The following is an 8,392-nucleotide window of genomic DNA, read 5'->3' as shown; positions in this document are numbered from 1 at the left end:
CAAAGATAGCAAGAAAATCAATCAAAAATTTTGCAATTTGTCAAGCAAGAGTTAGGCGTTTACTTCAACCTAAAGCTAAGACCTTGAGTGTGTGTGTGATATAGTCAATTTAACCTCAAACTACCTGCAAACTCAGATAAAAGTAGAACAACTAAAATCAAAAGAATTCTCTTAAAACTTAACCCCATAAGTCCAATTTTCAGAAATCCTCTCCACTAATGTAGTCAACACCAAAATCAAAGATCAAAAGGTCTTTATTAAGGTTGTAATGATAGGCCACAGGGTGAGGGTTAAGAAAGAACTGGATATGAGAAATTAAATCAAACTGGGAAAATACTTAGTGAAAAGAACATTAAAAGAGAAACTCACATGATTCAAATCATAGCTCTTTCTTGGCAATATGCTCATACTTGTGGCATTATTATTGCTGTAATCACTGATGTAATACCAACACTTCCCTTAACAAAATTTGAGGTAATTCACTTTCCACTTGGCGACTTCTTTTTCTTTTCTTTTCTTTTCTTTTTCTTTTTCCTCCTCTTCTTTTTTTTTTTTTTTTTTTTTTTTTTCAATCACTTCCTTTCTTCTTCTTCTTTTTCTTTGATCAAATAGAGCAAACATAATACGTTTCATCATGTAACCAATTTTCTCTTTTAAATGTAACTCTCCACCAAAGTATTTTCTCAAACTATCAACGGTAGATTCATTGTTTTTCAGGCTTAGAACGGGCATGGTTTATGTAGTTTAAAGAATCAATAAAGGCTCATGAAGGCTCAAGGGGGTTGACTATGGAAACACACCATGTAATGATGGCATGACATTTAGGACGGCTGGGAAAGCTTTTTGGTTATGCCAAAGAAACGCCTAGATCATTTCTCTAATATTTGGTCTCAACTAGGATTTCGCCTCAAGGACCCATCAACGGATTCTAGAGCAAAGCAAAATCGAACCTCCCTCTTTCAATTAATTCAACTTCTTCTCTTTATAAGCAAAATGGAATAAGAGAAAAACGACTATGTGCTCAATTGTGTTCAAGGTCAAAGATTTAAACCAAAGTACCCACAAAACTTCACTTGACATAAAAGAAATTTTTGAAAATTTTTCTCAAAACCATCTTCAATCACAAATTTCAGAGTCATAGAGAATTCAATCTTACTCCAATGCATGCTTGGTAAGAGACTCAAACAACCCATCAACAACCCAAGACTTAGAAAACAAGAGGATCAAATGATTATAGGAGTTTACACCCCCAAACTTAAACTAAGCAATGTCCTCATTGTGATGCAAAAGTAAAAAGGATTGAAGAAATAAAGGAACTTCCCTGGTTTCATGGTGAACCTTCCGAGGTTTAAAAATTGTCCAGCTCTTTATTCTTGCTAAATAAACCTGCATCAAAAACCAATTTATTAAAACTTAAATAAATAAAGATAATAAAATAAATGAAAGAAATAAAGATAGATATATGGGTTGCCTCCCATAAGCGCTTGTTTTAAAGTCTACAGCCAGACTTTTCAATCTTCATCAATTAGGATCTCCAAGAGGAATAAATGTACAGTTCCTCTCCACTTCATTGGTAAGTGATGTATCCTGCTGCAAGGCTCGTTCTAGGTGATTGGCTGGTGCATCTTCTTTAAAGGGCTTTTCCACACCTTGCTTAATGACATCAACCCGGAAGCAAGTGCTTGGCTCTTCTGGAATTCTCATGGCTTGGTAAATTTTGAACAAAACCTCTTCCTTGTTCACTCTCAATGTTAACTCACCCTTTTGAACATCAATCAAAGCTCTTCCCGTAGCCAAGAATGGTCGCCCAAGAATTAGTGGGACTTCTTCATCTTCTTCCATGTCTAACACCACAAAATCAGCAGGGAAGATAAATTTATCCACTTTTACCAATACGTCTTCTATGATTCCACGTGGATACTTGATGGACCGATCCGCTAGTTGCAAAGAAATTGTTGTAGGTTTCATCTCTTCAAGTCCTAATTTCCTGCAAACAGAAAGTGGCATAAGATTAATGCTAGCACCAAGATCACATAAAACTTTATCAAAAAATGAATCTCCAATAGTGCAAGGCAAAGTGAAACTCCCCGGATCTTTCAATTTTTGAGGCAATTTCTTTTGAAGAATGGCACTGCATTCTTCAGAAAGCTTCACTGTTTCAAACTCTTCCAATCTTCTCTTCTTGGAAATGATGTCTTTCAGGAATTTGACATAGTTTGGCATTTGTTCCAAGGCATCTGCAAAAGGAATATTAATGTGAATTTTCTTAAAGATATCCAAAAACTTAGAAAATTGCTTATCTAGTTTTTGCTTTTGAAAGCGCTGAGGGTAAGGAAGTGGAGGAGCAAGAATAGGAGGATTGTCAGGAAATGAAATTGTAGGAGCAAAGTCGGTCTCCTCTAGTGTGTCATTGACAATCTCATCTTCTTCTACTTTATTCTTGCTTTGGCCAATGTTCACAGCTGTAGGGGTGGACTTGCTCTCCTTCAATGGTGACCTCTCTATTTCTTTTCCACTCCTAAGTGTGATGGCCTTGCATTGTTCCTTTGGATTCACTTCAGTGTTGCTGGGAAAAGCTCCTCTTTGTTGGGCATTGATGGTAGTGGCTAGTTGCCCAATTTGCACTTCAATATTCTTTATAGCAGCTCCCATATTGCTACAATGAGTCTCAATGTTGTCCAACCATGAATCAGTCTTTTTAAACCTTGCATTGGTCTCCTGAACAAAGGAAACCATGGCATCCTCAAGTGACATCTTCCTCTCGCTTGGTTGGCTATCAAATCCGGGAGGATGTTGAGGTTGCAACACATTCTTGGTATTTCCATATGACAAATTCTCATGATTTCTAAGCCCTGGATGATAGTAATTTGGCATAGGATTACCACGATAGTTGTAGTTCCGATTGTTGACATATTGAACTTGTTCTTGACTCGCCTCATTGCTTGGAACTATCATGCTTGTGGATGCAACATATTCTGTACTTTGTGGTATCCTTTGAGTTGTCAAGGCTGAAATCTGATGAGATAGAGTAGCTACTTGAGCGGAAAGAGCTGCTATCGGCTCCAAGTCATGAATTCCAGCAACCTTCTTAGCCAAAGTCCTCTCAGTTGGCCATTGATAGTTGTTTGAGGCCATTTCTTCCAAAAGTGCAGTAGCACCTTCAGCTGTCTTCGACATCAAAGTTCCACCAGAAGCAGCATCAACTATAGTTCGAGTTTGCCCATTTAACCCATTATAGAACATCTGAACTTGCAACCAATCTGGCAATCCATGTTGTGGGCAACGTCGAATCAAGTCCTTATACCTTTCCCATGCTTCATAGAGTGACTCAAAATCATTTTGCTTGAATTGGCCAATCTCACTCCTGAGTTGGGCTGTTTTGGCAGGAGGAAAAAATTTAGCAAGAAACCTCTCAGCCATGTCCTGCCAACTAACAATGCTTCCCGGTTGTAGAGATTGTAGCCAACCTCTAGCCTTGTCCCTCAAAGAGAAGGGAAACAATCTCAGTCTAATGGTGTCTTCAGTAACACCATTGATCTTCACAGTATCACAAATCTCCAAGAACATAGCCAGGTGAATATTGGGATCATCAAGTGGTGATCCACTGAATTGAGCCTGCTGCACCATGCTAATCAAAGCTGGTTTGAGCTCAAAGTTGTTGGCATTGATTGGCTGGCGCATTATGCTCGAGTAATTTCCATTCACAACTGGCCGTACATAGTCCTTCAAGGTGCGTGGTAGTACCTCACGATCTTCTTCAGCCATGACTAGTATCTTATTTCTTCTTAGTGATCTAAGAGTTCTTTCAATCTCCGGATCAACAGGAATAATGTCACGAGATCTAGTACGGCGCATCCAATGTCAAAAACACACCTGTAGAACAAATTAAAACAAAATTCTAAATTAAAACCAAGATTACTTTGTATCGATATTGACAAAAAGAATAAGAATAAACCAATCCCCGGCAACGGCGCCAAAAACTTGACCGGTGCAAAACTGCAAGTGCACAGTATCGTAGTTTTATAGTAAAGTAATAAGTAGAGTATCGTCCTCAGGGATTGGTACCTTACTCTTGCCAAATACCAAAATTTTACTAATCTCAATTTTATCTAGAGGAATCGCTAAGGTTTTTGTAGTTGCAAATAAACTTAGATCAACTCAAAGAGAAATAAGCAAAGAAAATAAAACTGACTTTCAAAGATCAAATTCAATGGGGAAGAAACCTTCTAGGAAATCGATTTCACCATAATTCTTCACTATGCTTTTCTCATCCAGCTAATTTAACTTAAACCTCTTTTGTCTATTAGCAAAACTCTAATTCATCCAAAAGCCTCTTTCGATAGTCAATTGGAAGTGATTCTAGTTTATCAATTCACACAAGAGTATGCAAATTAAATAATCAAGAACGCAATAAGACCAATGATTTAATTACTACACAGGTTCATACAAGTCTTTCGATCTCTATACTTACCTATGCTGAAATATCCAAGATCTACCCTATGATTCCCTCTTTCGATAGCAAATCACAAGATTAATAATCATCTAATCAATGGCCAGTTAATTAGAAGCATTAAACTCAGAATAAATCAGATAAACAAATAGAGAATTGCATTAAATTAGCATGGACAAACAAGCATAGTTCGGAATTAGGTTACATCGTTTTCCTAGAAAGAAGAAAATTTAGCTCATGCTAGAATTGGAATTCAACATAAACGAATTCACCATAATTGTTCTGAGAAGATGGGAAGAAGAAAATAAACACTGAAAAATCCTCCTTGCAGCCTCAACTGGTCGTCAAAAGCTCAAGGGAACGATTCAACGCCTTTCTCCCGTCCGTGCTCGTGTATGAATCCAACGTACGTGCAATAAATTGGAATTCCGTCTCCAAAACAAATGATTTGAATCCCTCTAGCTATGTTTTTCTCTCCCAAAGAGTGTTCTCCAGTCAAAAACCGCGGCTCTAGAGTGAAGAATGGCTTTTTATATGGTCCCACGGCGGAAAACCTAAAATCTGTCAAAATACGATGTTCGCTCGAGCGGGGTGTCGAGCGCGCGTCGAGCGTTCGACTCTGCCTGATTTCGCTCGAGCGTCCTATCGAGCGCACATCGAGCGTTCGACTCTGCCTGATTTCGCTCGAGCGGCCAATGTCTCCGCTCGAGCGATCTTCGTTTTTCAGCAACCCGCTCGAGCTCCCTGTCGAGCGGCAGTCGAGCGTTTGAATCTGCCTGAATTCGCTCGAGCGGCCAAAAGCCTCCGCTCGAGCGAACTTGTAAAATCTGCAATATGAAATTTTTGCAAGCCATCAGCCTGCAACCTCAAGAAGAAATGAAAGCTGGGACCTTCTTAGGCTTATTCATTCCAAAATCCATAATCCTTGGCTATATGTATGGGGGACTATAATGAAATTCGGTATCAGGATGAACATTTTGGATCCACTACCCATCCTTTTAAGTAGATGGAAGACTTTAGATTGGCTTTGTTGGACACTGGTCTTACAGACATTGGCTTCATAGGGATCAAAATTCACCTGGTGTAATAAGAGGGTAGGATCTGAATTCACTAAATGTCGACTGGATAGGGTATTTGTTAATGATGAATGGCTAAACCTTTTTGAAGTAAACCAGTCTTTTGTCCTACCAGGAATTTGCTCAGACCATAATCCTTTATTTATTCAAAGCTCGAACCCAGTCCAAATGGAAGACCCAAAACAGAAGATCTTTAGATATGAAGTTGCTTGGGGGAAAAGAGAGGAGTGTGCTAAAATTGTAAAAGTTGCATGGAGGCAGGGTTACTCTCAAAGGTCTAAACTAGATTTCACTCAAAAAGGCTTAAAAACTTGTAGGGATAAACTGAAAGTATGGAGCAAAGAAGCTTTCAGAAACAAGAAGAGGCTACTTAACTAACTGAGAGATAAGATAAGGGTATTACAAGCGGCTAACACTGGCCAGTTTACTAGTCAAATTGTCTCTTTACAAAAAGAAGTGGATGAACATCTTGAAGAAGAAGACCTGAAATGGAGGCAAAGAGCCAAGCAAAGATGGCTTCAGGAGGGAGACAGGAATACCAAATATTTTCACAAGAGTGCTTCTCAAAAGAAAAAAGTGAACACTATCAAACAAATTAAAAGTGAAGATGGTGTTCTAGCCTCTAGGAGAGAGGAGATAGCCAAGTCTTTCCAAGACTTCTACCAAAAATTGTTCTCCTCATCTAACCCGAGGAATCTAGAGGTTGCTCTTCACTCCTTTCCATCTTCAGTTCTTAAAGAGATGAATTGGTCTTTATCTAGGCCTTATTCTGCTCAGGAAGTGGACACTGCCATCAAAGACATGAACCCCCTCGGATCTCCTGGCCCATATGGCTTCCCAGCGGCCTTTTATCATCAACATTGGGCTAATATTGGAAATGAAGTAATAGCAGCAGCTCTTGAAGCACTTAACACCAAAAAGGGTTTTAAAGAGATCAACCAAACATTCATTTCTCTGATTCCTAAGAAGAAATGCCCTCAGATTGTAATAGACTTCAGACCCATTAGCCTCTGCAATGTCTTCTATAAAATCATCTCTAAAGTGATAGCAAATAGATTCAAACTCATACTGCCTAAGATTATCTCCCCTACTCAGAGTGCTTTTGTTCCTGGGAGGCTGATTTCTGACAATGTGATTGTTGCTTACGAACTTTTGCACTCTATGCAAACCAGGTTGAAAGGGAAGCATAATGGTTTCATGGCTCTAAAGCTTGATATGAGTAAAGCCTATGATCGGATTGAATGGGAGTTCATGAATAAAGTAATGCTTAAAATGGGTTTTGAGAGCAAATGGGTGGACCTGGTAATGCAGTGTGTTACCACTGTTAATTACTCACTTCTAATCAATGGTGTACCCCAAACTTACTTTGCTCCTTCTAGAGGAATCAGACAAGGGGATCCCTTATCCCCATATTTATTCCTTCTATGCTCTAAATTCTTAAGTCACAACCTTAACCAAGCTGAGTTGTAGGGACTCATATCAGGGATCCCAGCTGCCTGAGGGGCTATCGATGTAAATCATCTTTTCTTTGCAGATGACAGCTTAGTTTTCTGCAAATCTAACCCAACAGAATGGAGTAAAGTGCAACAAGTACTGAGCAAATATGAACAAGCATTAGGGCAAAGACGCAATCTTGACAAATCTTCTATCTTCTTCAGCAGTAATACCAAGGTTGAAACCTAGCATGCCATCCTATAGCTTGCAGGAATTAAAGCTTCAGGAACTTTTGACAAATATCTGGGCCTACCTTCTTATGTGGGAAGAAGTAAAGCCAAAGCCTTCAACGCAGTGCTGGATAGGATCAAAGCTAAAATGGCTAGTTGGAAAATCAATATGCTGTCTCAGGCTAGGAAAGAAACTTTGTTGAAAACTGTCTTGCAGTCTATTCCCACGTATAGTATGGGAATCTTCAAATTTCCCAAAACCATCCTTAAAAGGGTAAACCAGCTCTTACGTTCCTTTTGGTGGGGCTGAAAAGAAAATAGTTCCAAAACTCATTGGTTGAGTTGGCAAACACTAGGGAAATCAAAACAAAATGGTGGATTGGGCTTCAGGGATTTTGAATCTTTCAATTTAGCACACTATTAGCTAAACAAGGTTGGAGGGTGATCCAAAACCCCTCTTCTTTTGCTGCTCAAGTTCTTAAAGCTAAATACTTTCCTAACTTAGATTTCCTATCAGCCATTTGTAGACACAGTGACTCATATGTGTGGAAAAGTTTCATCTCTACAAGACCAGTTCTTAAAGAAGGACTTATGTGGAAAGTTGGAAATGGGAGCAAGATTCGAATTTGGAAGGACAAGTGGATTCCTTATCCCTCATCCTATCAAGTGTAGTCACCTGTTGACATACTGGAAGCAGAAGCAGTGGTTTCTAAACTCATTAATCCAGACTCTATGCAGTGGGACCTTCCTCTTCTATATGCAATTTTCCCTGAGTCTGAGGCAGGATTGATCAGCAAGATACCCATTAGTCCTTGTAGGAGCAATGACTTGTTGACCTGGAGGTGCTCAGCTAATGGTAAGTTCACTGTCAGGAGTGCCTATCATCTACAAGGCTCAATTAAAGAGAATAGAGTGGGGCAATCCTCAGACCAAACTTCATCCTCAAGCTTTTGGAATAAAGTGTGGGGCATCAAGGCAACTCAAGCTACCAAATCATTCCTCTGGAGAGCAGCAATCGAGTCACTTGCCACAAATCTCAACCTATTCAAAAGAAAAATGGTTAAGTCACCCCTTTGCCTAGTTTGTTTACTAGAGCCTGAGTCAATCTCCCATGCACTATGGTCTTGTAGTGCAGCTCAAGGCGTGTGGTCGATGAGTTCAAGAAGAATTCAAAAGCTGAGTTCTCATGCAAGTACATTCAA

The 8,392-nt window shown here is 39.3% G+C and overlaps 1 non-coding gene across 1 annotated transcript; it reads left to right on the top strand.

The window, feature by feature from the left end:
* Positions 1–3,265: 3,265 nt before the first annotated feature.
* Positions 3,266–3,372, top strand: LOC122295276. The gene has a single exon (XR_006237935.1). It is a non-coding gene; the product is annotated as a small nucleolar RNA R71 (small nucleolar RNA).
* Positions 3,373–8,392: the final 5,020 nt, after the last annotated feature.

Source organism: Carya illinoinensis, chromosome 14, assembly GCF_018687715.1.
Source record: "Carya illinoinensis cultivar Pawnee chromosome 14, C.illinoinensisPawnee_v1, whole genome shotgun sequence".
Taxonomy (NCBI): Eukaryota; Viridiplantae; Streptophyta; class Magnoliopsida; order Fagales; family Juglandaceae; genus Carya; species Carya illinoinensis.
Note: the sequence above shows the minus strand (reverse complement) of the source record. Positions and strands in the feature narration are given on the sequence as shown.